The sequence below is a fragment of the Ictidomys tridecemlineatus genome, chromosome 12 (assembly GCF_052094955.1).
Source record: "Ictidomys tridecemlineatus isolate mIctTri1 chromosome 12, mIctTri1.hap1, whole genome shotgun sequence".
Taxonomy (NCBI): Eukaryota; Metazoa; Chordata; class Mammalia; order Rodentia; family Sciuridae; genus Ictidomys; species Ictidomys tridecemlineatus.
Window position 1 is genome coordinate 73,846,575 of NC_135488.1, and position 26,333 is coordinate 73,872,907.

The 26,333-nt window shown below is 38.1% G+C and overlaps 1 long non-coding RNA gene across 3 annotated transcripts in view; it reads right to left on the reverse strand.

The window, feature by feature from the left end:
* Window positions 1–26,333, reverse strand: part of LOC110597814 (uncharacterized) — a 537,518-nt gene that overhangs the window by 53,651 nt on the left and 457,534 nt on the right. For 2 of the 3 annotated variants that reach the window (XR_013428975.1, XR_013428973.1), the window contains exon 5: window positions 2,674–2,774. The exons of the other annotated variant lie outside the window; for it this stretch is intronic. This is a non-coding gene — a long non-coding RNA (uncharacterized LOC110597814). The remainder of the gene's footprint in view (window positions 1–2,673; window positions 2,775–26,333) is intronic. 3 annotated transcript variants of the gene reach the window in all.

Sequence of the window (26,333 nt, forward strand, 5' to 3'; positions counted from 1 at the left end):
AGGAAAAAAAAAGTGTTAGCATATCAAAGACTAAATGTCAAGAGGCATTAAGAATAGAAAACAGAGATACGTGAGAGGGAATTTTATGTTTTAATTTAATTTATGTGACTTTTGTATCAGAGCCCATTGAACTGACAGGAAATGAAGATGGTGCCTATCTGGCCTGAGATATGTAAGGCTTGTAATTGAAATTAATTATATGTTCTTTACATTTTCCATTTCCCTCTTAAAGTTGGACAGGTGGGAATGCTTTAGCTCTTAAGTTACAGAGTCGGGTTCAAGCTCTGTAAATTCTTTACAGTCAACCCTCAGGCTTCCAGAGTACCCCTCCATCACCGTCCCCCCCCCTCCCCCACACACACATACACACACACCAGCTCTGGCCTGAAACACTCTTCCCAACCTCAACCTGCTTAAAATCATCTGGCCCCATCCCCTAGGTCACCCTGGCTGGCTGCCCATCCACACATTTACGTTTGCCTTTGAGTGTTTTCAGAAGCCTGTTATATTGTGCCTTGGCAGGCCAGACACCTTCACTCACCCTGAGATCCAGGGAGAAGGGGTTATCAAATTCCCTCATCAGACAGTCAAAGCCTGCATTCTTGAGTCTGCAAAGAAGCTATGCAGTTACACCGGGTAAGATTTTAGGACTTGTAAACATGTCATACAATATTATAATATGCCTGTGGGGCATGGTTAAGTACAGAGGTTGGGTGGACCTGGAGCTACAAAGGCTAGCTTTTCTATGGTGCTGTCTTAATGCACATTACTTTTTGGAGACACCACAATGGGTATTATCTTTCATAAAGAGGCTGCCTCCCTTTCTTAAAGACCTGTGTTCTTTCAGATGGTTGGAAATCCAGTGACTATTAAGTGAAAAAGGAATGCAGGGCACCATCATCTACTGGATAACATGGGAAGGCTTTGCCTTCACACACAGAAAGTGTTTCTGCCCCCAACCTTGCTCTAAGACCCTGATGCCCTGGGCACATTCAAAACTCAAAATAATCTGGGTGAAGGGTGAAGGTCTGTCTGTTTTCCTAATAGGTCTAGACTCCAAATATTCAAGAAAGTGGAAATAAGCCTGACTGTCCTTTTTGGTGCCCCAAATTACCTCCTACATTTTGCTTTTTCAACTATTGCAAAACAGTCCTATGATTCTGGACAATGATGTCTAACTCTAGCCTATTGCTTAAGGCAGAATTAAGATGGGGTCATGAGTTGAATAAAAAAATCTACTTATATCAACCTTATTTCTTGTCTTAGAGATGAGACATAGTTTATGAACTGGAGGAGGTAGATGCAGATTTCCTTCCTTTCCCTACTCTCCCTCAATCCTTCTGTCCCCTCTTCCTCCCTCCCTCCCTCCCTCCCTCCCTCCCTCCCTTCCTTCCTTCCTTCCTTCCTTCCTTCCTTCCTTCCTTCCTTCCTTCCTTTTCATTAAGCACAATGCCATTTACCTTACAAGAAATCTGATGGAATTTAATCTACAACATGGTTCCAGACCGGAAGTACAGCTGCACAGCAGAAAGGGGGCAATGGGGTGGGGGTATTTTATAACACACAAAACAGGCAGGACTGCTCTGGACAGAAGATAATGCAAACTAGCTTTGCTGGAAATGAGCTGCAAAATACCTTCATTTTCTACTACAGTGAAACCCTGATAAAATCACAACTGTTAAGGTCATACAGTATATCAGGTGGAATCACAGTCTTTAGAACTCCATTATTAATGCAGACAACCTCACAATCAAAGAGGATGAGAGCACAGTTTCCAGATGCCAATGATTTGATCCTATCTTATTTGGCTGTTTACATTTAAATAATGTGACTGTATAAATTTAAATAATATAAACCACCAACAGATGGATCCCAGTAAAAAACTGCACCTTCACTGAGACCCTGAATGTACACTATACAGGGCTTTACAATTTATTTGAGCAGAGCTCATATTTAAAAAAAAAAAAATGGGGAGGGGGACAAAAAGAGAGAGAGACTCATTTCTTCTGCCATTATGGAAATAAAAGGACAGCCGCTTTAGTTCCTGGCTGACTGTGCCAAGGAAACATGCAGTTCTCTAACCTCTGGTACAATGTACCCATAAGGTAGCAAGCATCAAAGCATATTAAAAGATATTAACTGCATATTTGCTTATGAACAAGATAAAAAGCTGTAGGGCCTCCAGGTTCTCAAGCTGTGAGTGGAACAGCTTTGCAATTTGCCTGCAAAACTGCATTTTGATCTTAATGAATATAAAATGGCTGCCATTAAAAGTAAAACAGATTATTTCGGGTCTTCCAGGGCCCATAGCTCTTTGCCGGCCTTGGAGGGCCACTATGATCTTTCATTAAAATCTCACAGCAGGGCTCCCTCACCAGCAAATCAAGCCTTGCAGTCTAGGAGATTGGCTACATTTAAAAGTAATTTTCAGAAATCTACACAGATTTTCAATTTGGTAATGAAAGCCATAAGAGAATGCAGGCGGCATTTTGTCGAATATTGTTACTGATCCAGCGCTCACATTCGTTAGAAATTAAACTGCCCCGTAACTATCGCACTGATGGCAGCTTGCCATTTCGGCTGCGTTCTAATCTCCGTTTGTTAATGAGTAGCATGTGCTAATTGTTGTCATCCTTACCGCCAAGCGGTCCTTCCCCAACAAACATATTTTACCTGCTCAGACGTGGAACCTTTCACTTTGTCACAGACCAAGTTGGAAGGGAGTGTTGGAGTCGCTGGTGCTTTTCATGGAGACAGGGAGGAGGCATCCTTAGCTGATGGGAAAGGAACAACATCTGAGAATGGTGCTTGTATTGCATCTGGACTTGGCCTTTGTTTTTCAGTCAAGCCTAAGTTTTATCTAAGTCCGGAAATGGGCAAAATGTGAACTTTCACGTTGTTCCTAAGAACAGTTTAAACACATCAACAAACTCTGCGCACAAGGTTAGGCCAGATCAAGTGAAGTTTAAAATGAGGGAGGGGTTGATGGTTGGGAGGGAGGAGAGACTGGAAAATTCAACTGGGCAGAAGTGCTAGCTAAGGCAGGGAAGAGAGTGCACCTAGAACCCCACAGGGATGTGGGACTGCCACAGGCTCACAAAGCTGAGTTTCCCTCTTTGCATTCCCTGGTTCAAAAGCCTTGGGGACAGGGGTTATGTCACCCTCAAGAGGAAAGTACTAGGGGAACAGGCAGATGCTCGCACAGTACCATGGTTCCTGAGGAGAGAGGGTACAGAGAGGGAAAAAAAGAATAAATTCAGCATTGTGATATGTTATGCTGGCAAATATCTGAATAAAGAAAATTATATAAAATAATTATCAATGAAAACATGATTAAATAAGAAAAAAATTCACATAAATGCATTCTGAGTCAGAGTGGTTTTTTTTTTTTTCTTTATGGGTCCCTCTACTTGATATAAGAACTGAGGAAAGTTATCTTTCTGAGATTCTAGAAACAAAAATGTCAGATTATGCTTTCCTTTTGGAAAATGCATTCAATAAATTTTCTTTACCCAGCAATTCTCTTTACCTGGCACCTTTAGGGCAAAGCTCTTCCCTGCACTAAAATGTGACGAACAACAAGAGCTGCTCTCTAGTCTCTCTCTGACTGGATATAAATTCTTCCCGCTGATACAGAAAGAGTCTCCATTTAAAATAGCAATTCTCCTTGGCAGAGAGCTGGCAGCCAAGAGGGAGAATATATGCAAAATATATGTTTATTTTCAGGGGGCCAAAGCAGGCAACTTGTGGCTCAGCATGAAGTATCTTTTAGTTTCTAGAATACCTGAGGTTCCTTGGCCTGTCTGGGCACCTTTCCTTAGGTTTCCACAAAGTACAGTTTTAATAGGGGGTATGTCTATGATTTTAAGGAAATGACACAGGAACGCCTAATAAGGTGCCACTGCTAATGTGCATTAGTATTTGAAGAGAAAATTAAGGCCGATTCCTTGTCTCAGTGGCCTCAGGAGACCAACGGGAAATAGATGCAAACAACTTGGTAAGCAGTTTTGAATCCATTCCACCTGTAGTTGAGATTCTAATTGCAGGTTCATTCATGTAACATGTTAGGATTTTAAACGCCCAAAGTGACATTATAAGAAATTCTGCTGAATCCTCCTAAACTCAGAAGGCTGAGGAGGCTTCTTCTTCTTTTTTTAACCTGTCATCAGTTGTTCTAATATTCTGCTGAGAGCTTCCAGGTTCACTTTGACAACTGTATACCCATAAAGTCTCTTGTATCATTATTTTGGTGTGTGCTAAAATGTGGGCAGGGTGATGGTACATCACTGATTTGGACTCTCAATTTTTAGAATATGACAGACATTAATATCCCTTTAATTATTACAGATAGAAAAAAACTGGACTTAATGTAATTATTCTTCTAATAATCAAGTTAAGTTTTATTATTTATAATAATGTTTAATTGTTTATTTGTCTTGTTTTAGAAACAACTCTATGGAAACAAGTATTGTCCTCATTTTGACTCTCTATTAATTCTCTATTAATTCTGTTAGAAAATACACATATGCACATAGAGATGAAGTGGAGGACTTTATAAAAAATAAATCACATGAAAAATAAAAATAAAAACTGCATGACCTTATAAAGGGGCTTAATGAAAATTTTCAAAAAATATTTTTATTACCTTATGTACTTTTTTTTTACTCTATCTCTATTTTGGACATTGCAGATAAGACATTCTTTGTTTTAAATCATAATTAATTATTAAACTAAATATTGATTCTAATACAAAATTTGGGGGAGGTGGAAATGTATAGCAATGACTTACAAAAACACATCTACTATACACACTTATGAGTCCATTTTTAAATGTAGAACTTTAAGAGTTCAAGGCCTATATAAAATTTCTCTTGTAAAGAACTTTTAGAATATTAAAGTTTCTGTTTTGTCAAGTGAAATTTTTATTTTATTGTTTTGGCAAGAAAATATACTAAATAGTATGCTAAATCTCATGACTTGTTTAAAATATAGTATTCTAGTACATAGCAATACTTCTGTATTTACTCAACAAACCTCATAGACTCAGCCCTCAAGGGACAAATGTATTTAATTCTAAAAGTTAATTGGTAAATTGCTTTGGAATTTGTAATTAATTTTTCCTTAGAAACATTACTTAAACAACAGTTTGGTTCCAGGGCAAGCCCATAAGAATCAAATTTGTCATCATGTAGCTGAGCTAAAATCCAAATGGCCTCAGCCTGTGCTTTTCCTCCAGGAAACAGGAAACATGAGATTCAAGGTGAGTGAATTCTGAGATAAATGGATCAGGAGAAGGAGAAGGAAGATGTTGAGAGGAGCATGGTTTCCTTTTCTCCTGTTTAGAGCTGGAGCTCTCCGTGCTATATAGTGAGACTCAGGCCTAGACCCAGACATCTCTGGTCCCACAGTGCCTCAAACTCCCTTCACCTCCTGATCCATGGCTGCACAAATTCAGTCCTTTAGCCCTTCATAATCAACTATGTCTCACCTATCCTCCCAGCCGTCTAATCACATTCCAACTGATTTCACCAAATATTGGAGGAATGAGGAGCATAGGCGGGTGGGATGCAATGAGGAAGTCACACTTCCAAGGAAGCACTTCTTTTCTGATTTTGAAGGAAGTTCAGCAGCTGAATGTTCTGTATATAACCCATGCAGGAGTCTGGTTCAGGGCAGTGGTTCATGGCTACCACCACAACTCAGGAGCTGATGGATGCTTAGGAGTCAGAGCACAGAGGATCCTGCTGAGGATTTCTTCTACATGTGTCCTCTTGCCTGAAGCCCTCAACAGTGAGCATGTTGTAAATGCAGGATGAACTTCTGTCTTAACCAAAAGGTAAATACTCTTGATGAGTGTCAATTTATTAGAAAGGATGAATGTTTTACAAATGAAATTTAAAGAAAACAGAACCGAACAAAAATACAGAAGGAAAAAAAAACTATATTTGAGGAGCCAGAGATAAATCGGATCTGGTATCAAGAGTGTAAAAAGAGGAAACTGTAGATTGGTGGGGTATATACTGGAAGGGGAGATACTTCTGTGGATAGTGACAAGATACTTCTATAAAGGCAGTGACAACTTCCCTCTTATTCAACAGAGAATAGGAAAAACTCTCAGGACAGTCACATTGGATGAGCTTTAACATCTTTTCCAGGAAATAGAAGAGAGAAGGAGTGGTTGGCCCCTGACCAAGTTCATAGGATCATGTTTATGAGACTAAAGGGATATAAATTTTCCTGGGACATAAATGTAATATGGATGGAAAGATAATGCTCTCCTCTATGATTACATATTACAATTGATGTTGTCTCTATGAGACATGGTCACTGGTCATCAAGAGGCAGGGAGATACAAGCAAGCTGTTCAAAGGCCTGGGCACTAGGGTAGAGGCATCTGTCTTTCATATTGGTTGAGAATGCAAGCAAGCTTTGGGAAATATTTGTGTGGTGCAAAGCAGATTTGGGTTTTTGAAGTATGGCGCCAAGTGGTAGAAAGAGAATCTTCTGCACAGGGTGAAGTGGTTTTTTTGAAGATAGGAAAATGTGTTGTCTCCAAAAATACCCAAACTAAGCAAACTGCTTAAACATGGAAGCCAAACAGACAAAAACTAAAAAGCTTTCAGATAGGATCCTGGGCTACAGTGTGATATAGAAGGTAACATATTTTAAATGGGTTGATGAGTATTTTTCAACAAAGAACACAGGAAAGACAGGCAGAAACCATGTATTCATCCTATTGTTCATATGTAACAATTAGCAGACTATGAATAATATAATGAATATATAATTTAACTTTGCCCAAAGAGTGTGATTTGGTGGGTGAGCTAAAAATGATAAGGAATTTGGAAGGAAGTGACATGTCATTTTAGATTTTGTTATGTTTCACAGGAAAAAAAAATTTGGACATAGGCATTTATCCTAGAATTTAGGAAAGCAGGCATCAAAATAGAGAAATTATAGAGATGGTCCCATGACTAAAACATTTTAAAGGGAAAATAAGCCTATTTTTAAAATTCTGACAAAATAATCACAGATTATTTCAGAGGCACATATAAAAAAAAACAATATAACATGAAAGGAACATTCTTTTTCCCTTTTTAAAGCTATTGAATCAGAATATAAAAGGACATGTGCCCAAAATGGGAGGCTGAAAACATCGTAGGAGCCAATATAGAAAACTGCAGTAAGAAGATTGTCAAGGGGGTTAAAGCCTGACTATAGGCTGAAAAACTGCCAAGGACAACAGAAAGCTATTTTAAGCTCTGTTTGTAAAGAAGAACAAAGGGATAGGTACATTGATTGGGGCACACAGCAAAATGTTAACAGATGTCGCAGAGAAAACAGAACTATTCAACTCCTATTTTGATTCTATGGTCTCTATCAAGAAGAATGATCTTCAAACCGGAGAGGGCAGAGCAAATAGTTAAGAGGGAACCAAGGTCCAAGATAAGTCAAGACACACTAAGGTATTACCTGGTTGCTTTAAACAGGTTCAAGGCTCCAGGCCAGACCAATTATCTCAGGTTACTGAGAAAACCTAAAAAAATGTTCCAGATGTGACGGTGGAAATCCTCCCAATATTTTTTTTAGAATCATGGTCTAACATGGTCTAATCAGGCCTGACCAGGGATTCACGTGGGCTCTAGGAGAAAAAAAAAAAACAAAAAACTTTTCTTTGGGGAAAAACAGAAAAGTATCCAGAGACAAATCCCCAGGAACTGCTACAACTGATTATCACACACATGAGTTGTTTGTGTTAAGAAGCAGCAATCACTGTCAGTTAGCAGGGGTTTCCTTGAGATCACACCAATCCCTCCCTCCTTCCCTCTCAACCTTCTCTCTCTTTCCCTTGTTTTTGTTTTGGGTTGGTTTGTTTGTTTTGTGTTGTTGGTTGGTGGTGATGTTATTGTTTTCTTCCTTTCTGTTTCATAGGATGACTAGCCAAACATTTCAGGGGATGACTCAGTTTCATCAAGACATTTAACACATTATTGAATAACATATCAGTGGACCAAAAAAAAAAAAAAAAGAGGCCTGAGTAATTAGTGTGACTCAAAACCGGTTGAATAAATGTTCCCAAAGAATACATGTTAATTAATTGGGGGCAATCTGGAGAGTTCTCTAGTGATATGTGCCCTTTGGACTTCATTTTACCCTTTTATTCTTTTCTTTTTTTTTTCTTCTTGTTCATAGCTTTATTCCAGAACTTGCTATATTCCATGAAAATATATGCTCATGTATTTGCTTCTAATGGGAGAAACAGAGTGAGTAACTGAATAGATGGACAGATGCAATACAGTGTGAGACAGAGAGGACGTTAACACTGATTGTGTCCCAACCTTTTCTTCTATGCACTATACTAAGGGCTTCACATAGTTCATAAAATCCCCCCTGAAAGAGTATGCGATAGTTCTGATTACAATCAGAAAATGATATGAGTCTACTACTTCTCTGATTGGTTTCTGTTTTGCTATGACCAAACTCCTTCCAAGTTCCCCCAGACATTGGCACATGTACCTGAAAGGCAGCTACGTGTGCGCCCATACGCTCAAATCTCTTTGATTTTGTATATGTCATTCTCTCTGCCTAAAGTTTCTTCTTCAACTGCCTGGAAACCTCAGGAGCTTTATGATAGAATACCCGAGATAATCAATTAAGAGGAAAGGTTTATTTTGGCTCACAATTTCAGAGGTTTCAATTTGTGATTGTTTGACCCTGCTGGCTATATGGGCCTGCAGCAACACAGGATTCATGGTGAGAATGCACGGTGGAGGAAAATACTCACCTCTCAGTGGCCACAAACAGAATAAGAGAGAAAGAGGAAGGAATCAGAGTCCCTATATTCCCTTCAAGGGCATGCCCCCTATGACCTAACTTCCTCCAACTAGGCCCCACCTATGGAAAGTTCCATTATTCCCACTGCACCCTGCACTCAGGACCAATCCTTCAATAGAGGCCTTGGGGAGAAGGGGCCTGGGCGCATCCAGATCTAAACTAAAGTACTACATATCTCCCAGTTGGGTTTTACCTTTTCTGGAAAGTGTTCCTGGGATGGCATTCCATCTGCATTAACACTTAGGGCACTGCACTGGTTTTTGGATATTGGCCTTTTGCTATGGGCCTAAGAGTATATAGGCTTTGGAATGGTATGGACTGACTTTGAATTCTGGCTCCATATGTTATGGAATGCTTGATAAACGCTTTAACTGACTCTTTTGGGCATTGGTCTTATTGACCAGTACATACACAGAATACACATTTTATGAACAATATGCTTGGGAGGCTGAGCCAACCTCAGTAAAAGCAAGGCACTAAGCAACTCAGTGAGACCCTGTCTCTAAATAAAACACAAAATAGGGCTGGGGATGTGGTTCAGTGGTCCAGTGCTCCTGAGTTCAAACCCTGGTACCCCCAAATAAAAGAATGAACAAAATATAAAGTTTTACTTCAAGTTCCCTTGCTACTTTACTTTTTATATATCTTATTATCTGACTTATTCCTAACTTTCAATGTTCTTTTTTCTCTCTACTTCAATTTTTTCCTCTATACATTCAACAGATGTGCTTCATTTTATGCATGAAATGAGTTCTTGTAAAGTTGTGTGAGTTTTTTCCCAGTAAATGAAATATTACATTAAAGATACTAGGGAAGTTCCTTTGTAAAGGAACCTTATGCCAAATTGCTTTGTAAAGCAAATAATGACCCTATAACCAATCTTTCTCTAAATCTAGATTTCCATATATCAGATTTGACTAAAAAAAGATACATCTGTACTTTATTTTTACATCTGACTGCTAGCTGTACTGCAACATAATAGTATGCCAATTTGAAATAACATAATTTTTATACTTTTTCAGTTCTCACAATGCAATCTTAGAAAATGTATTATTTTCCATATACTCCTACATGCTTTCTTTTCCTTGGTGGAACTTTAGAGCTGCCCCCTCCCTTCTTATTTTGAGGAGGTTAGCACTAAACTACAAAGTTAGATAGTTATCTTTTATGGAATAATAATAATGTACTGCAGATGATGTGAAGTACTTTGTATGCATTTTCACAATTAATTTTTATATCATATCTGAAATATGAACAAATTCTTGACCCCTTTACAAATTAGAAAACTGAGGCTTAGAGAAATTTAACTTCCACAGATATTCAAACTGGCTCAAATCCATGCCAGTTAATTAAATTCCCAACCCCAACACTATTGAGATATAATTGAAAGTTAAAATTATATATCTTTAAGGTATTCAATAGACACTTTGATCTCTCTCTCTCTGTGTATTTATATGTAGATAGATAAATATAGTGTGTGTGTATGTATATACACACACATACATATATTTATAAATGACCACTACACTAATGCTAATTGTCACGTCAATTACCTCACATAGCTACTTTCGTGTGTGTGGTGAGAACACTTAAAATTGACTTTTTCATAGATTTTGTGTCTATAATACAGTATTACTAATGATAATCACTATACCATATGGCAAATCTTCAAAACTTATTCATCTTACATAATAGATTCTGTATCTTTTGACCAATGTCCTTTCCTCCCACCATATTCCAGAAGAAGCACTATTCTATTGTCTACTTCCACAAGTTCCAACTCTTTTAGATTCTGAGATCACGCAGTATTTGTCTTTCTGTGCTTGGCTTTATTCACTTAACACAATGTCCTCCAGGTTCATCCACATTGTCACAATTGACAAGATAGCCTTTTGTAAAGCAAAATAATATCCCTTTGTCTTTAACATCACCTTTTCTTTATTCATTCATCTGCCTAAGGATACTTGGGCATTTTACATTATCTTAATATAGTGAGTAATTCCACAATGAATAAGGAGTCCAGACATCTCTTAGAGATACTGGTTTTATTTTCTTTGGATATAAACTCAGAAGCAAGATTGTTAGTTTACATGATACTTCTAATTTTAAGTTTTAGGAATTTCCTTACTGTTTTCCATAATGGCCATACCAATTTACATTCTCACCCACAATATGCAAGGGTTCCTTTTTCTACACTTCCTTGCTAACATGTGTTTTCTTTTATCTTTTTGATAATAGCTATTCTAATAGGCAGATGATATCTTATTGTGGTATTGATTTGCATTTCTTAATGATTAATGATGCTGAGAACTTTTTTCTTATATTTCAGATGGCTTGTGGGCCATTTGGATTTCTTTTGAGAAATGTCTGTTCAGACCCTTTGCCCACCTTTAACAGGGATATTATTTTATGGCTATTGAGTTGCATTTCTCATATCTTTTTCATTTTAATCTCTCATCAGATGTATGGTACACAAATATTTTCTCCATTCTACACTACAGCAATTGTTTCATATGCTAAACAGAAGCATTTTACTAGAATAAAATCCCACTTGTTTATTTTTGTTTTTGATGTCTGTGCTTTAAGGGTCATATCAAAAAATCATTGCCACGACCAATGTCAAAAAGTCCCTTCCCATGATTTCTTTCAGAAGGTTTGAAGAAGTAGGTCTTACATTTAGGTCTTTAATCTAGTTTGTGTGGACTTTTTACATAGCATTAGACAAGGGTCCAATTTTGTCCTCTGGCATGTGGACATCTGGTTTTCCTAACACTAATTATTGAAGAGTCTGTCCTTTCACGATTGTGTATTTTTGTCAATTCAGCCTGACTTTTGATCCATCCGTTAACTTCTATTTTGTGTATCCTCTTACTATTGGAATAATGAGCAAGAAGAAAATTTTTTTCTCACAAGAAGTGACAAAGTTCAGGTGAATGTTGGTGGAAAAGTACATTTTATAAGAATTCCAATGGATTCTAATTTTTCTGCTGTCAGCTGCCTATGTAGGATGGATACTTGCTCATTTCAGGCCTCAGTTTTTCATCTGTGAAATGTAATTCCTATGGTCTCCTCTGACAAACACATGAAATTCTCCTGGCCCACTAGGATGAGACATGGCACCAACTGGATGCCCTGTTTTTATTTTTTTAACATTTTCTTACTAGAAAGTCAAGTTCAGATTAACAGCAGGTGTATCACAAGGAAATCCCTTCCGTGCCTAACTAAAATTTTTAACAATTTTAAAGAAGAAAATGGAAAGAAAAATTAATGCTGCCTTTGTGGCTGGTACAGATCAGAATGCTCTCCCAAGGCAGCTTTGTTCCAAAACCAAAGATCTTTTACCAGTGAGGGAAAAAAAAAATGAGTATTACAGCTATCATCTAAGATCTAAGAGGAAAGATTCAGATCTTCACTGATTTGACCAGATCACTGGTTTTTAAAAAGCATGAAGAATTTCAGAGATGAAAGTCAGGAGCCTCCTTCTTCCCGTTAACCAAGTCAGAGCCAACGCCTACTTTACACCTAGAACTTCAGCACATCATCCTCCAGCTTGGCCATTCACCAGAAGGAAACCAAGTTTCTGATTGCCTCTCTTCTCCCTCTTTTCTTTTACCATCAAGGTGACTTATAAACAGTTGCAATAAAAATGATTTTTTTTTCATAAGTGTCTTCTCAATAATGTCTCTGAAAAAGCAAGAGAGGCTAAAAGATACATGACATTCATGGATTTTGGCCCTGAAGCCACAAAATGCACACGAGCAATTTCTTCATTTGACCAAAATGAATGGTCATCACAAAAACAAATGTAACTTTGGTATCCCTGATTTGGCTGAGACAGCTTAAGGGCTCAAACTTAATAGACTTTTTCTGACCGATTAGGATCTCGGTGCAGGCTGCATCATCCTGTCAGAGCCGATAGCCACGTCCAAACCACAGGCACAGAGCTGCCCTTGATCCATGACCTTAGCAGACAAAGTAACGGGCTACTGAATATCATAAGACTCCCAAGGAAGGAACTTTGAAGACGGTGTTCATTTTGCTCCATGCTCTTTTACAGAAGACAATTAAACATAAAGAATAGGTTGGTGCTTAAATAAAATGCCTAACAGTATAAGCACGTTTCTATATTCCAAAGACCCAAGAAAAGCTGTGCCTAAGAAGGGATTAACTACTATCAGATGATATTACGACTGGATTAATGATGTTCCACATTCACTGTATTTATAAAAAGAGCAGGGAAAAAGAATCGGAATCTTTTAAGGAGCAGATAAGTGATTTCTGTAAACCTTAAAAGCTAAAAGAAAAGTCATTTTTAAAAAAGATGGTGGCTATAATAGTATATTTATTTATAAATCCTTAATTGGGATATTTTCTCCCTTAAAAATAGGCCTTCATTTCAAGCAAATTGCCGTTAACTTAGTCTGTGGATCATGAGGTGTGTGTGTGTGTGTGTGTGTGTGTGTGTGTGTGTGTGTGTGTCTGTAAGAGAGAGAGAGAGGCAGAAAAGGGGGAGGGGAGTCTCTTATATCAGTGCTTTATATTCTACCAAGTATTTTAAACCATTCTTATTTTAGACAATTGTTTTTGTAATAGATATACTAAAGGTGATCATTTTATTTTATTGCTAGTCATTGCTGACTGAAATATTTTGCCAGATGAAAGTAATTACCATGACTATATTACTTTCCTAACCTGTTCTGCATTTGGATCCTAGGAACTCATAGTATGAAATTCTGTCAACCTTTTTTTTTTAATGTCATATGTTGCTATGCTCTGACCTTATATAAAGACATACAACAGTTGTGTGTTTCTCTTTTCTTTTTCCTTCTCCTTTTTTTTATTGTGTATATTTTTACATTCCCAGAGGTTGCAGGAACATTCTGACCTTGTGTGGAAATATAAAGAAAAGAAATATTGAACAACGTAAGAACTAACATAAGTATCAGATGCAAGAAAATGCAACGAATCATTTTAGGTTAACAATACTAAATAAAATCAATCTATATCATATCCATGAAAGGAAGAAACAACAGAAAGTAGGATGGAGAGATAGAAGAAGAAAAAGGGAAAGAAAGCAAAGGAGATTGGGGAGGAGAGAGGGAAAGGGAGAGAGAAGGATAAAATATTAAGAAGAATCAACAAAGTAGAACTGATATCAAGAACTCACTTTCAAGCCTGGCATGGTGGTGCACACCTGTAATCCCAACAATGAGGGAGGTTGAGGCAGGATAATTGCAAGTTCAAGGCCAGTTTCAGCAACTAAGCAGAGCCCTAAGCAATTTAGTGAGATTCTGTATCAGAATAAAAAAATAAATAAAAGGGCTGGGATCTAGCTCAGTGGTAAAATGCTTTTGGGTTCAAACCCCAGTACCAAACCAAATAATAATAACAATAATAATAATAATATGATAATAATAAAAGAAAAAAAGAAAAGAAAATCAATTCTTGGCCAAAATTATATAGTGTTATATGGTTAATATTTTTGTATTTGAAATCAGGTGCTACCTATCTCCTATCCTCTAGAATTCACTCACACAGACAAAACTCAATGCATTTGGAACTTTTATTTGGACAACATTCCTGACAAAAATATTGTCTATTAGCTTTCTGTTCTAACCAACCAGTTACTCATCTGGCAAATTAAAAAAAAAAAAAATACCATCTGGCAAATTCTATCAGTGGCTTCATGTCTTAGAGTTGCAAATAGACAGAACAGCAGTATTTGATCCGGAAGCACATCAGCAGGGCTTGTGAAGTGATGGTCATTAGAGAGAGTCTCTTGCTTCCTTGATCTTGCTTCCCACTTGCAATATCCCCATCCTCCCCTGACACTTGCTGTACCATGATCCTATTGGGCATCCATGAGTTTCTCTTGAGAAAGTCATCCAGTTCTCCATAGGGACTTGGTGTTGATCCCCAAAAAAGAGAAGAGACAGCACATGTCAGGTGCTCAGTTTAGAGAAAAATCGTGCTTTCAATGGCACAGACTGGACATTTGTGGCCCTGACTTGAGCTTTTAAGGCCTGAACAGGAAAAGTTCTCATCTCTCAGGAGAGAGAGGTTGCCAAAATTTTTGTAGAATATAATCCCACCTGAGAATGGAAGTATTTTTTATTTAATTCATTTACTTGCAAATGTTACTTAATTGAAAGCATAGACCATATTATCCTTTTTGAGGACCACATTCCTCAAAAAAGATGAGTCTATTGGAATCTTGCCAATGCTATTGTGAAAAATTATAAAGGCTGCATTTACTGCTGGGTAAAAGGAAAATCTTAATCCCCAAAGCAATGGACACTTCAGTCTGTTCATTCTGAAAGTCCTCAACACACATGAAAGTTATGCTCCCTGTGACTGTTTAAATAAGAGGGGTCCTCCAAAAGCTCATGTGGGAAACAATGCAAGAGGGTTCAGAGGTGAAATGATTGGGTTACGAGAGCCTTAACCTAATCAGAATATTAATCTGATGATAGGGATTAACTGGGTGGTAACTGTAGGCAGGTAGGTTGTGCCTGGAGGAGGTGGGTCACTATTGCTTTTGAGAATTATATTGTGCCCTTGTTGAGCATATTAGTCTCTCTCTCTCTCCCCCTCTCCCTTCCCTCCCTCCTTCCCTCCTTCTCCCTCTCTGCTTTCCTGAGCCACTTTACTCCATCATATTCTTCCACCATGGTGTTCTGCCTCACTACAGGCTCAGAGCAAGAGAGTCACCTGTCTACAGAGTAAGATCTCTCAAACCGTGAGTGCCTAAATGAACTTTAAAATTGTTCTTGTCAGGTCTTTTGGTCACAAGAGATGACTAAAACACCCACATGGTACAAACCCCATCCTGGCAATTGGAGGCCAAGACAAGGCATTAAGAAAAAAATGGAAGGCATTAAGAAAAAAAATATATATATATATACACACACACACACACACTAAATATATATAAAAATTAAATTTATATATATATATATATATAGTTGTTGATGGACACAATATATTTTTGCTTATTTATTTTTCTGTGGTGCTGAGGATCAAACCTAGGGCCTTACGCGTGCAAGGCAAGCGCTTTACCACTGAACTACAACCCTAGCCCTAGAAGACATTTTTTGAACCCCAGTGTTGTAAAAAATGATGTTTAGCAGGTAATTTTCTCACAAGGCACCAAATCTGGTTACCCTGACAGCTATACTAGCTCCTGCTAGTTGCACAACTCTGCACAACTGCAGCCAGAAACTTCTATTAATTTTTGTTGTTATGCGGGATCAGGTTGGAGGCTAGAGGTGGGGACCCAGTCAGAGTAAGCAGCTGTTGGGCCTGTGAAGGATGTGACAAGAGGATGTGACAAGAGGAGAGCTAGGTCTCAGGCTGGGTCTGGGGTGTGCCTCTTTATGCAGGCAGGAAGGAGAAGGGGGAACATGAGATAGAAGTGGGCAGCAAATCAGGAGCGTAGTGTCTCAGAGACACCAAGGGTCACCCTAAGGCTCCAATGTGCTGGCTAGGTGCTGTAGACAGGTCAGAGGTCTGGTGTGGGAAGTGATCACCAGCCACAGGGAACCGATGCAAGGTCCATTTCAGCAATGTGGTAGACAGATGCATGAGTTCAAGGAGCCCAAAGATATAATGAATGTGAGGGTGTAGGAGGAATATATCTAGTGCCTGTTTGAGATGTTGGGAAGTGACAAGAAAATAGTAGAGGTTTTCCAGAAGAGCAGCAGCAAATTATTTGCACAGGAAAGCATTAAAAATCTATTTCTAGCCAGTATGGGCTGAATTGAAAGTAAAAGAAATAATTGCATAACTAAACATAAACAATTTTTAATATTTTATAAATCAAAATATTATGTTATGCATATGATGGGAAATTCAGTGAAACAAAGCATCATTATGATTCACATTCTTAGCCAGTGCATTTTAAGTTTACTGGTTCCTTCAAGTCCTCTGAGGTAGATCTCACTGTTATTCCTGTTATACCAATGAAGGTAACTAATATTCCCTGGGTACAATTAGCTAGTGGTGGAGATGAGGACTGTGTTTTTTTTCTTTTTTTTCTTTCTTTTCTTTTTTTTTTTTTGGTACCAAGGATTGAACTCAGGAGCACTTGGCCACTGAGCCAGATCCCTAGCCCTATTTTGTATTTTATTTAGAGTCAGGGTCCCCTGGAGTTGCTTAGCACCTCGTTTTTTGCTGAGGCTGGCTTTGAACTTGCAATCCTCATGCCTCACCCTCCTGAGCCGCTGGGATTACAGGCGTGCACCACTGCACCCAGATATATTCACACTCAACCCATATGCATACTCAACCCCTCTTTTCTTTCTGTATCGAGTTAACTCTCCACCAGAAGAGACCCCAGAACTTACCTTTGTACAATACTTTGGATAAAAACAGAGTTTTAAAAATGTAAGCAGATCTTTCTGTACATATATCCTACAAGTATATACATCAGCTTTATCTGAAGGCTATTTAAAAAACCACCGTTAAACTCAGAATTATTCTCTATTCCAACAATTCCACCTACAGAAGTCATACCATTCTCCTGTCTATCCAATGCCAAAGACATCCAGAAGGAAAAGAATACTTAGTGCCTACTCCATTAGTGTCTATGGAGCACATCTAAAATCACTTTGCAAAAATATCACTCTCCTTATATTATATCTTAAGACTGACATATTCACGACAGGTCTGCTAGAATAATCATATCTACTTTTTTTGTACCAAAAAAAAATCTAAAGTAAGATTTTTTTATAAAGGATAATTAGCCAAGCTAATATAGTAATAAGTGGAATACACAATAAGAATATGTACTAAAATATCTGCTTTGTGTAATGCAGAACTGGTGTTTCAGGAGATTAACAATTATGATCGCCAGTCCTCTTCTGATTCTATAATACTCCACACAATCTTTTTTAAATTACTTTATTAACCTTTCCTCCTAGCACAGAAGTGCCCGATTATAGATAATATTTCAAAATCATCTGAGGTGTAAGTGTGTTTGATTTGCTCGGTAATTATTTGTCTACTTTATTACATTGGCCAAGCACACAAGCTCCTTGACCAGCTTTATTTCAAGTCCAGTTAAGAACAGGGTCATATCATTTTGTGGATCACTCCCTTTGGGCCCCCAATGTACATGAAATTTTCATATTGGAGATGGGGATGGTGCATGGAAACATAGTACATTTTAAACATGGAGAAATCATTCGCTGCCCTGTCATTAGAGGTTTAAGGCCCTGAGCTTAATGGAAAGAATGTTGTTCACAAGTGAGAGGAAGGTGTTTATTCTCTGCATGACTGGGACACAGGGCATTTAAGTCTGAGCATGCAAATGTCCCTCGATAAAGTCTAAAAGCATATCACTCCTACCGTTTTGGTGGCCTTATGCAGGGTTTTTTATAATCTGTCCCTTGTCATTCATACCACTCAGGATAATACTTAATTTTGATCTGAATCATGAATGCATTTTGGCATGTATGTTGTCGCACACAGGCAGAAAGGAATGGGGAAGGGGCAAGAGGAAGAGCAATCACAACACTGTCCTTCTAACAGAGATCTGGAGAAAAGAAGTAACCACTGAAAACTCACAGGGGGTTTAGCAGAGGGGAAGTCTGCCTGTTACAACTTTACAACTCAGTGGCAAATGAAACTGATCCTAACCTGTTGTTAAAGAGAAAATGTAATGAGATAAAACAGGGAGTAGGGCTCACCATGGAGGATCACCTTCAGGATAAAAACACAAAGCCAGGGGACTCTGTTTATTGTCCACCATCAAAAAAAATCCTGAAATTTCCATATGTAGCAGGATTCCGAGACTCTGTTAGTAATACAGGATACGGCTGGTCAGCTCAGTCACCCATGGAATTACAGTGTAGGGTATGGATGCCAGTATTTGAGACCCAAACCGAGCATAAAAAACACAAAGTAAAATTCAGTGTCAGCACAAAGTTGACAGCAAATGATTATAACAGCTTCGAAGCTTGAAAAAGAGTGTAAATAACTAGGATCCCCTGCGGGCTCACTCAGCCTGCATACATAACAACCGTGATGGACAGTCTCTGTGGTACAGTGGGAAGGAGGCCCTGGGAAGATGCAAAAATTCCGCCAGCAAAGAGCCTTAACTGTCACCTTCCTGACTAAATCAGCTACTTTCATATGAGGAGAGGAACAGTGCAAGGGGTACGCCTTTGGAAGGCCAATTGCCCTTTGGCTCAGAAGCGGGAATGTTAATTATCGGCTCCTCTGTGGTTATCAAGGCTCAGCAACCCCACCAGCTTCTGCACTTTGTGAACACTCCTCGCTCTGATCTTTAATCCTTGGCACTTTTAGTCCACAAAAGATTGTTATTCAGCACGATTCTGCTCATCTAGAGAACGTAAAACTAAAGGCAAAAAAGAACAGTTCCTTGTCCCCAACAAAACTGTTAAGTGAGAGGAGTGCTTGGAATAGAATTTAATTTTCTTTTCTTTCCATATGCCTATACACACAAATGTGCACATATTCATACCTGCATCCAACAGGGAGTGGTTTTCATGTACTGAAAAAAAAAATGACAGGTGCATCATGGTCGCAGCCTCCAACTTGGTGTGACAGACATCAGCTTTGAGGGTGCAGTATGGAGCCTCATCATCACTTGTGCTTACAAACCCAAAGGAGAAAAGAAAGCAGCCAGGCCTTTTGCACACACACCTAGCTAACATGCCACAGGTTTGCAATTCATTTACAAGATAATTAATCAATTAGCAAATGATCCCTTTCCCCACTGTTATTTATGCTGCATAAGAATTGCATCTCCAAATGAAATGGCAGACCACTTGTATTGAAACTTTGCCCTTCAAACACATTGGTCTTATTTATCTGAATTGAGCAGATGCTTTGCAATGCCAGCCCATTGTAACTGGACTGTTTGCTATTAGAACCTGAGTAAGATTTAAGCTAAACAGAAGAGCATAAATATGACATCCTATAGACATTCATGATGATCAACTGTGCTGTATCATCGCCAGCCATTGCTACTTATTCATACAGGAAAAGAGGGAGCAAATACACTTGACATTGCTAAAAGGGGAACTATAGTCCCTGGAAGGACAGGTGAAGATGGGACTTACACAGTTATCGGCCCTAGAGTACAACTCCACAGTCTTTAAATGCAATTAAATTGCTACAATATATATGTCCTGTTTACAGGTTTCTTTCAGAGCTCCATTTTATACCTGACACCTTTTTGGAAAGCGAAAATATTAGGCAGCTTTTGCTTGGGGACCAGGGTATTTATCAGGTCTACCAGATAACTATCACTGAGAGAAAGGTCTGATAATGATGCAAATCCCACCAGATCCTACATCAATCTAAGACTTGGTCAAGAGAAATCATGACTATTTAACCTCTTCACCTCTCAAGACCTAGGCACCTCCTCCTCCAAGGGAAAAAAGAAAAAGAACTAAATAAAAAGTGAACTACATGATTACATGATTATTTGTTAATTCTTTGCACAACTATCATATTTTAAATTTCTGCATCCACTGCCGCCAGGTGGTATAACAGAAAACATCTATTCTAGCCATGGCAGGGATATCTACAAGTGTTTTAGAAGCCAAGAGGAAGGTCTTCAGAATCAGCTAACATTTTAGCAGTCAAATGAATGAACAGAAAGTCTCTTTCTGTGGTTGTTTTTAAGTCAATAATTATGTGTTAAATTACTCTTTTGTGTATAGAACAAAAGCATTTTGGGGTCCATTTTTGCAGGTGAAAAAAACGGGTCAGCTATATAACTCGGAACCCCAGGTGTGCACATGGCAGAAAAATCCTGCCATCTATTGCTTCTGTTAGGGACTTCTGGGATGGGCTCAGAGCCCTATGTGGTCACTTAGCAGGGATTTAATAATAAAACAGCTACAAGGAAGACTTTCCCCAACCCTTCACTCTTTTGATAAAGAAGTTAAGGACAAAAAGCATTTAAATGTTTAAAAAAACCAAAACTGGTGAAGCATAGTAAATAAGCATATTAGAGGAAGATCATTTTAATATGAATGGATACCCTTAAAAACAAACAAACCCTAAATCTTTTTTTTTTTTCTTAAAAAAACATTTGTGGCCAAATGTGTAGTGAAGCCAACTCTACTTGTTAGCTGTGGTGAGCAAAGCTGGATTTGTTCACACACAGGAATAAAAAGCACAACAGTGAATCTTAAAGGCATTATTTCTTAGCAAAATTAGCATAACCCAGCACATCAGAGTATTAAAATTTAAAAAGGATTTCAAACTGTCCTAGTATCATCAGCAGAGCCATGTCACAGATTTTTTTTTTATTGGTTCGGCAGTCTAGGTGTAATTGTATCAATATTTTAATGCTTGATGCATATTGCCCATGATACATTGCTTGCATAAATAAAAAGCACCAATATTCAATTGCCAATGAAATAATCACACACTCTAGATCTTTATTATATCATGCATTATTTAATTACAATAATCAGAGTCCTTTTGAAGGTAAAGCAAGATTAAAAAGGTTTTGTTTTATTGGATCTATATATTTGATTTAAACTTTACATGTTAGCTTTACATTAAGAATTTATAAGGCATCAGTTCAAATGGTGCTATTATAAGAGTTTATTTCTTTTATAATTAGTACAGTACTCTTAAAGTACTCTGACTACGAGAGATAATATTTCAGTATTTTAATGAGCTTTTTAAGTGTAATTGATGTAACAATCATTGAATTACACATTTCTACCTGAAGAATAATGAAGGAAACATTTTAATGAGAAATTTAATCATTATTAGCAAATGATCTACTAAACTGCCATTTGCTGACATTTAAAAGCTTAATAGCAGAAAACTGTATTTTCCTAAATCTGCATCAACATTGATGGCGATTACTTCTCTGTTACTCTGATTTCCCAGGTTAACTTTCTACCATCACTAATTTATTTATAAATTTGAGGAAACTTTCTTTAACCCACAGTTGTCAGTTCCTTCCAGAAAGTGTGGGGCTTGACACTTAGAGGGATAATTTAAATAAATTAGCCCCTTTTCCAGCCTTCAGCAGTTTTCAGCATAAAAGGACTCTTTCTTGTGAGTATTCATGCTTGCATCAGCTTGATTTTGATGAATGCCCTGTGAATTCCCTGATAGTACCTCAGACAGAGAGATCTCAGACTGATGTCAACAAGGGTTTTTAAAGCTCCCTCATTTTAAGCACACATCAGCATTCAGAGCTGATAGTCCTGGAAGAGGCGTCTACCATGCAGCTGTATCAACCTCTGGGATGGAGTTTTACTGAAGGGTTTAGATGAACCTCCAGGCCAGGAGGAGAAAGCTGAGAATGGATTCATAGTAGTGAAGACCAAAACAATGTGAGGGTTTATAAAGAACCACCAGATAATCCTATGTAACATAACCTGTTACAGGTCAGGAGGGTTGCAAGGCAAGCTCAGTCTTCCAGCTGAAGTACTGGGCAGTGCCAAGTTCAAGTCACATGACACCTGGAGCACGGATCAACAGGACACAGAGGATCTTGCCTTCATTGTCCACCACCAGTTAGACAACCTAACATGCTGTTTCTGCAAGGATCACTCATTTCTAGATTCCATAAGTAGAAAAGCCAGTTCACCGAGTCCTTGCTATGACGTGATGGGACAGAAAGGAGTTCAGAAAGGAACACACGTACACTCAACACACAGTGGGATCTTTCCTTTTTTTTTTTTTTTTAGCATGTGAATTTTGATTTGGAGTCATAGTGTGAGTGGGCAGGAAGGGAGGAATTATCAAATGCCAGCATGTGATGGTATTTTACACCAGCCTCCTGATGATGCACTAAAGTCCCTTTTGGTCCAGAGAGGCTGGGTTGGGGCCGTCTACCAATGCTTTCCATCTCAGAATTTTCACAGCCCTTTCTGTTCTGTCTCTCTTAAAGATCTTGCCCTTCCTTCTTTTGTATATTACCAAAATGAATTTCAGAACTAAAAAAAAAAAAAAAAAAAAAAAAACAAGTGTTTTTTTTTTTAACTTCATATGTGAGGGAGCTAGATTCCATCACTGACGTGACAGCATATAGCCAGCAGCTTGATGATGACTCTAGTCCTGATAGATTGTGCTAGACCCTATGCCTAGGTATCTGACACTGATATTCCTACTGCATGTGAATTAGCAGGTGATCATAATATTAATAAATGACATCCAAGGGGGAACACTCAAGCAAATATAGACAGAACATCTTTTAGTGAAAGGCAGAGCTGAGAAATGATAGCTCAGCGTTTTTATTTTTTGGTTTGTGTGGTGATGATGTGACTTGTGAATGTTGATATTGTTGGGTATAGAAGATAACAATTGCCAAATCTAAAAAAACAAAACAAAAACAAAAAACCAAGGCTGTCATATGTTGGGCTATATTTTAAAGTTTGTGCATCAATCACTTATGATCCACCAGTGAAAAGTAAAATTGCAGTGAACCACAAATTAAGTGGACCTCTTCTTCTAATTATAGCATAATAGTTACCTATGAAAATGGCCTGTGTTATCTCTCCAAAGGACATTGGATGGTGCTGACATTTATTTATTTCATTGTAAGCACTTTTAAAATTTGGACATTGTCTATTTATGATCGCAATATGTGTTCATAGAGATGCAGGATATATTTTAACAATTTTCAAACGATAATTTACATTTAAGTAAATTAACAATAAAATTAGTATAGTTCTATTCAGTTCCAGTATAACATCCTGAGGTACCCTGAAGTACTACATGTGAGCCACCAAATTTTTATTGATATACAAATTTTTTATTTTCTTATAAAGAATTATAATGAAATCTGCCCAATGGAGCAATTCAACTAGTCTCAGGATAAGAAGAGAAGTACAATTTTTCTCCAAGATACATTTTGAATTATTATTATTATGTGCAGCACTAAGTCAATGCAAAATAAAAATGGAGTGTTTTCTAAAACATAGAAGAACTTTACCTCTGAGAACATAAAGGAGTGAGCCCAGGAAAATAAACCGCTCCACTCAAACAGCAATACAGTGACAAAGGGTGACCCTGTGAATTGTATGATAGTTGTAGATGTGATTTAATTCCTTTAAGACTGCCATGAAATATTGTGGTATTAAAAATGTACCAGTAATGCAAGCAGGGCTTATTGATGGAAAGAGGAGAAAACTAGAACAAGAATTAGTTCAAATGAAAGGTACTATTTGCACAAAGCATCAATATTCTTGTAAATATTTAATGATTCGCTTTTCTCTAATCACCTTGGTTTTGTCCAGTGTGTTGGAATTCCAAAGACTAACTCATCCAGTTAGCAAATCAGATATAAACCAATACTACTTTTAAAAAATACACTTCTAAAAGGATCTATCTAAAGGTTATGGGAACATGAGACGAAAACCTTCCAGAAGGTTAACAATGGTTTAGCTTCGGGGCAGCGTCATGTTGCTGCCAACAAAGATGGTCAGAGACAAGTTCTCCCAATAGCTGCCAGGCCCTGATCCCAATTCAGGAGGTGCCACCAATTACATGAAAGCTTATAAAGAAGATCAGAAAGCACATTCAATGGAGGGTGCTTCTCCTTCTTTTGCTATTATTCCAGGAAATATTTTTTCCTGAAAAAAATATATGAAAGCACCCTGTGCAATCCTGGGTAAGTCTCAGTCCAATTAAAGTTTTGTCTTTATGGGTGCATCATTTCAGCTTTGATGAGATATTTGAAATAAGCATGTGCATGCACTCTCGTGCACGCACACACACACACACACACACACACACACACACACACACACACACCTTTTCCTAGATTGACAAGCCTCAAAATTCTAAGGGAACAGCCGACAGCCTGAGCACTCCTCTCTAATGAAGTGTTCAGTTGTCCCTCCTATGTGTGGCTGCACTGTTTCACTGCTCCATGAAATTTGTTGTTAGTTAATCATTTCCAAGGGAATGAATGGTTAAGATATTTGTTTGAAGAGTAGCAGGACTTCCATTTGAGCCAAAATGTGTTCATCAGAGAATTTGGACATATTTTGGAATGTCTCAAGCACTAGTGGCACAAATTTCTTTTTAATATATTTACATGAAGAGCCAAGGTATACCAGAGGTGGGGAGAAGGACCTATGGAAAAGTCGGTTAAAGCAGAGATGCTAAGGAATGATAGGGACTCTAGTCCCCTTGTGGCCAATTTATCTTACATGGACTCTAGTCATGTAGTCATTTTTTAAATTATTCTTTTTTTTTTTTTTTGGTAGTTAAGTGACTAAATTCTGTTCTCTCCTATTCATTCTCCACATATCAATTCAAATGTTACATCCTGTGTATCCTAGGGTACATTGACTACAACTAGAAAAAAGTCAAAGACAACGAATGGTTTCACAAAGTTTCATGAAGCTATTCAAGATCCAAGAGGTCAGAAGCAAGGGCAAGTACAGCCAGGGTCCTCATCCTGAATAACTCCCTACCCTCTTGTCAGGAGGGCATGGAGAATGTTGGTTAGGGATTGTTTGGTGACAACTGTCGGGAGCATACCTTCGAGGCCACCTGCATCGATGCACTTGATTGATACAGTGGGACCCCATACATCAGACATGGGGAAGATACATGCCTTTGCCAGTGGGCATGAGAACTGTTACCTCTGTAAGAGGCAGCTAGAGACATACTCATGGGAAACAGCAGCAGAGGAGAGGAAAACAAAGACATCTTATTGTAAGATGGCTGGTTCAGGAAGCAGAAAGCAAGTTGCTCTCTAGAAATTCCCAGCACTAGACATATAAGAAAGCCTGAAGAGATCAGAAAGCACATAGGAAAGAAATTCTGGAAAACAGACTTTGATGATTATTGCTGTAGTGTGACCTTCCTCTGGATAGTGGAAGCCCGCTAGGCCTGAGTTACATAAGCCGAGAAGAGCAGCATGCTTGGAAAAATGTGGACAGCCCTGAAGTGGAAACATTAATTTTGAGCTAAAAATAAAAGAGATTTTTTTTCCCTTTCTCAAACCTGACATCCCTTTCAATGATAACATCCCAACTCCTTTCAAAACACGGCGTGAGGACTTAATGCTGTCTTTTGTAATTGCTGAAACTTTTATTAAAAATGTTTGGTTCTAGGCTCTTCAGATCAGTCATCCAAAATTGAGTGACACATTTAAAAGGCAAATGATCCTGTGAAATGTCAGGCCCAGGAACAATTTTGGAGCTGTGGTTGGTAAAAACCTGACAAAAGTAAGTACTGTGTGCAAGCAGTCAAACTTCTCAAAGTTCTGAGTCCTCAAAACTTTGTACACAGTTTTTTGTAACTGCAGAATTAAGTTTTTAATCTTTCAGATCAGAAGCATGGGTCTGCTAAGAAAAATCTGTGTCCATTCTTATGCTGTGACTTTTTATTATAAGAGCCTAGTATGGAGGTGGTCCTAGATCAGCTTTAGCTACAGTAAGCACCACAGAATTTCCCTGGCATTGCTGAGTGGGTTAGAACTATCAGGACAGGCTCTTTAGAAGCTTTCTTGCACATCTCATTTCTGCAGGGGCTACCAA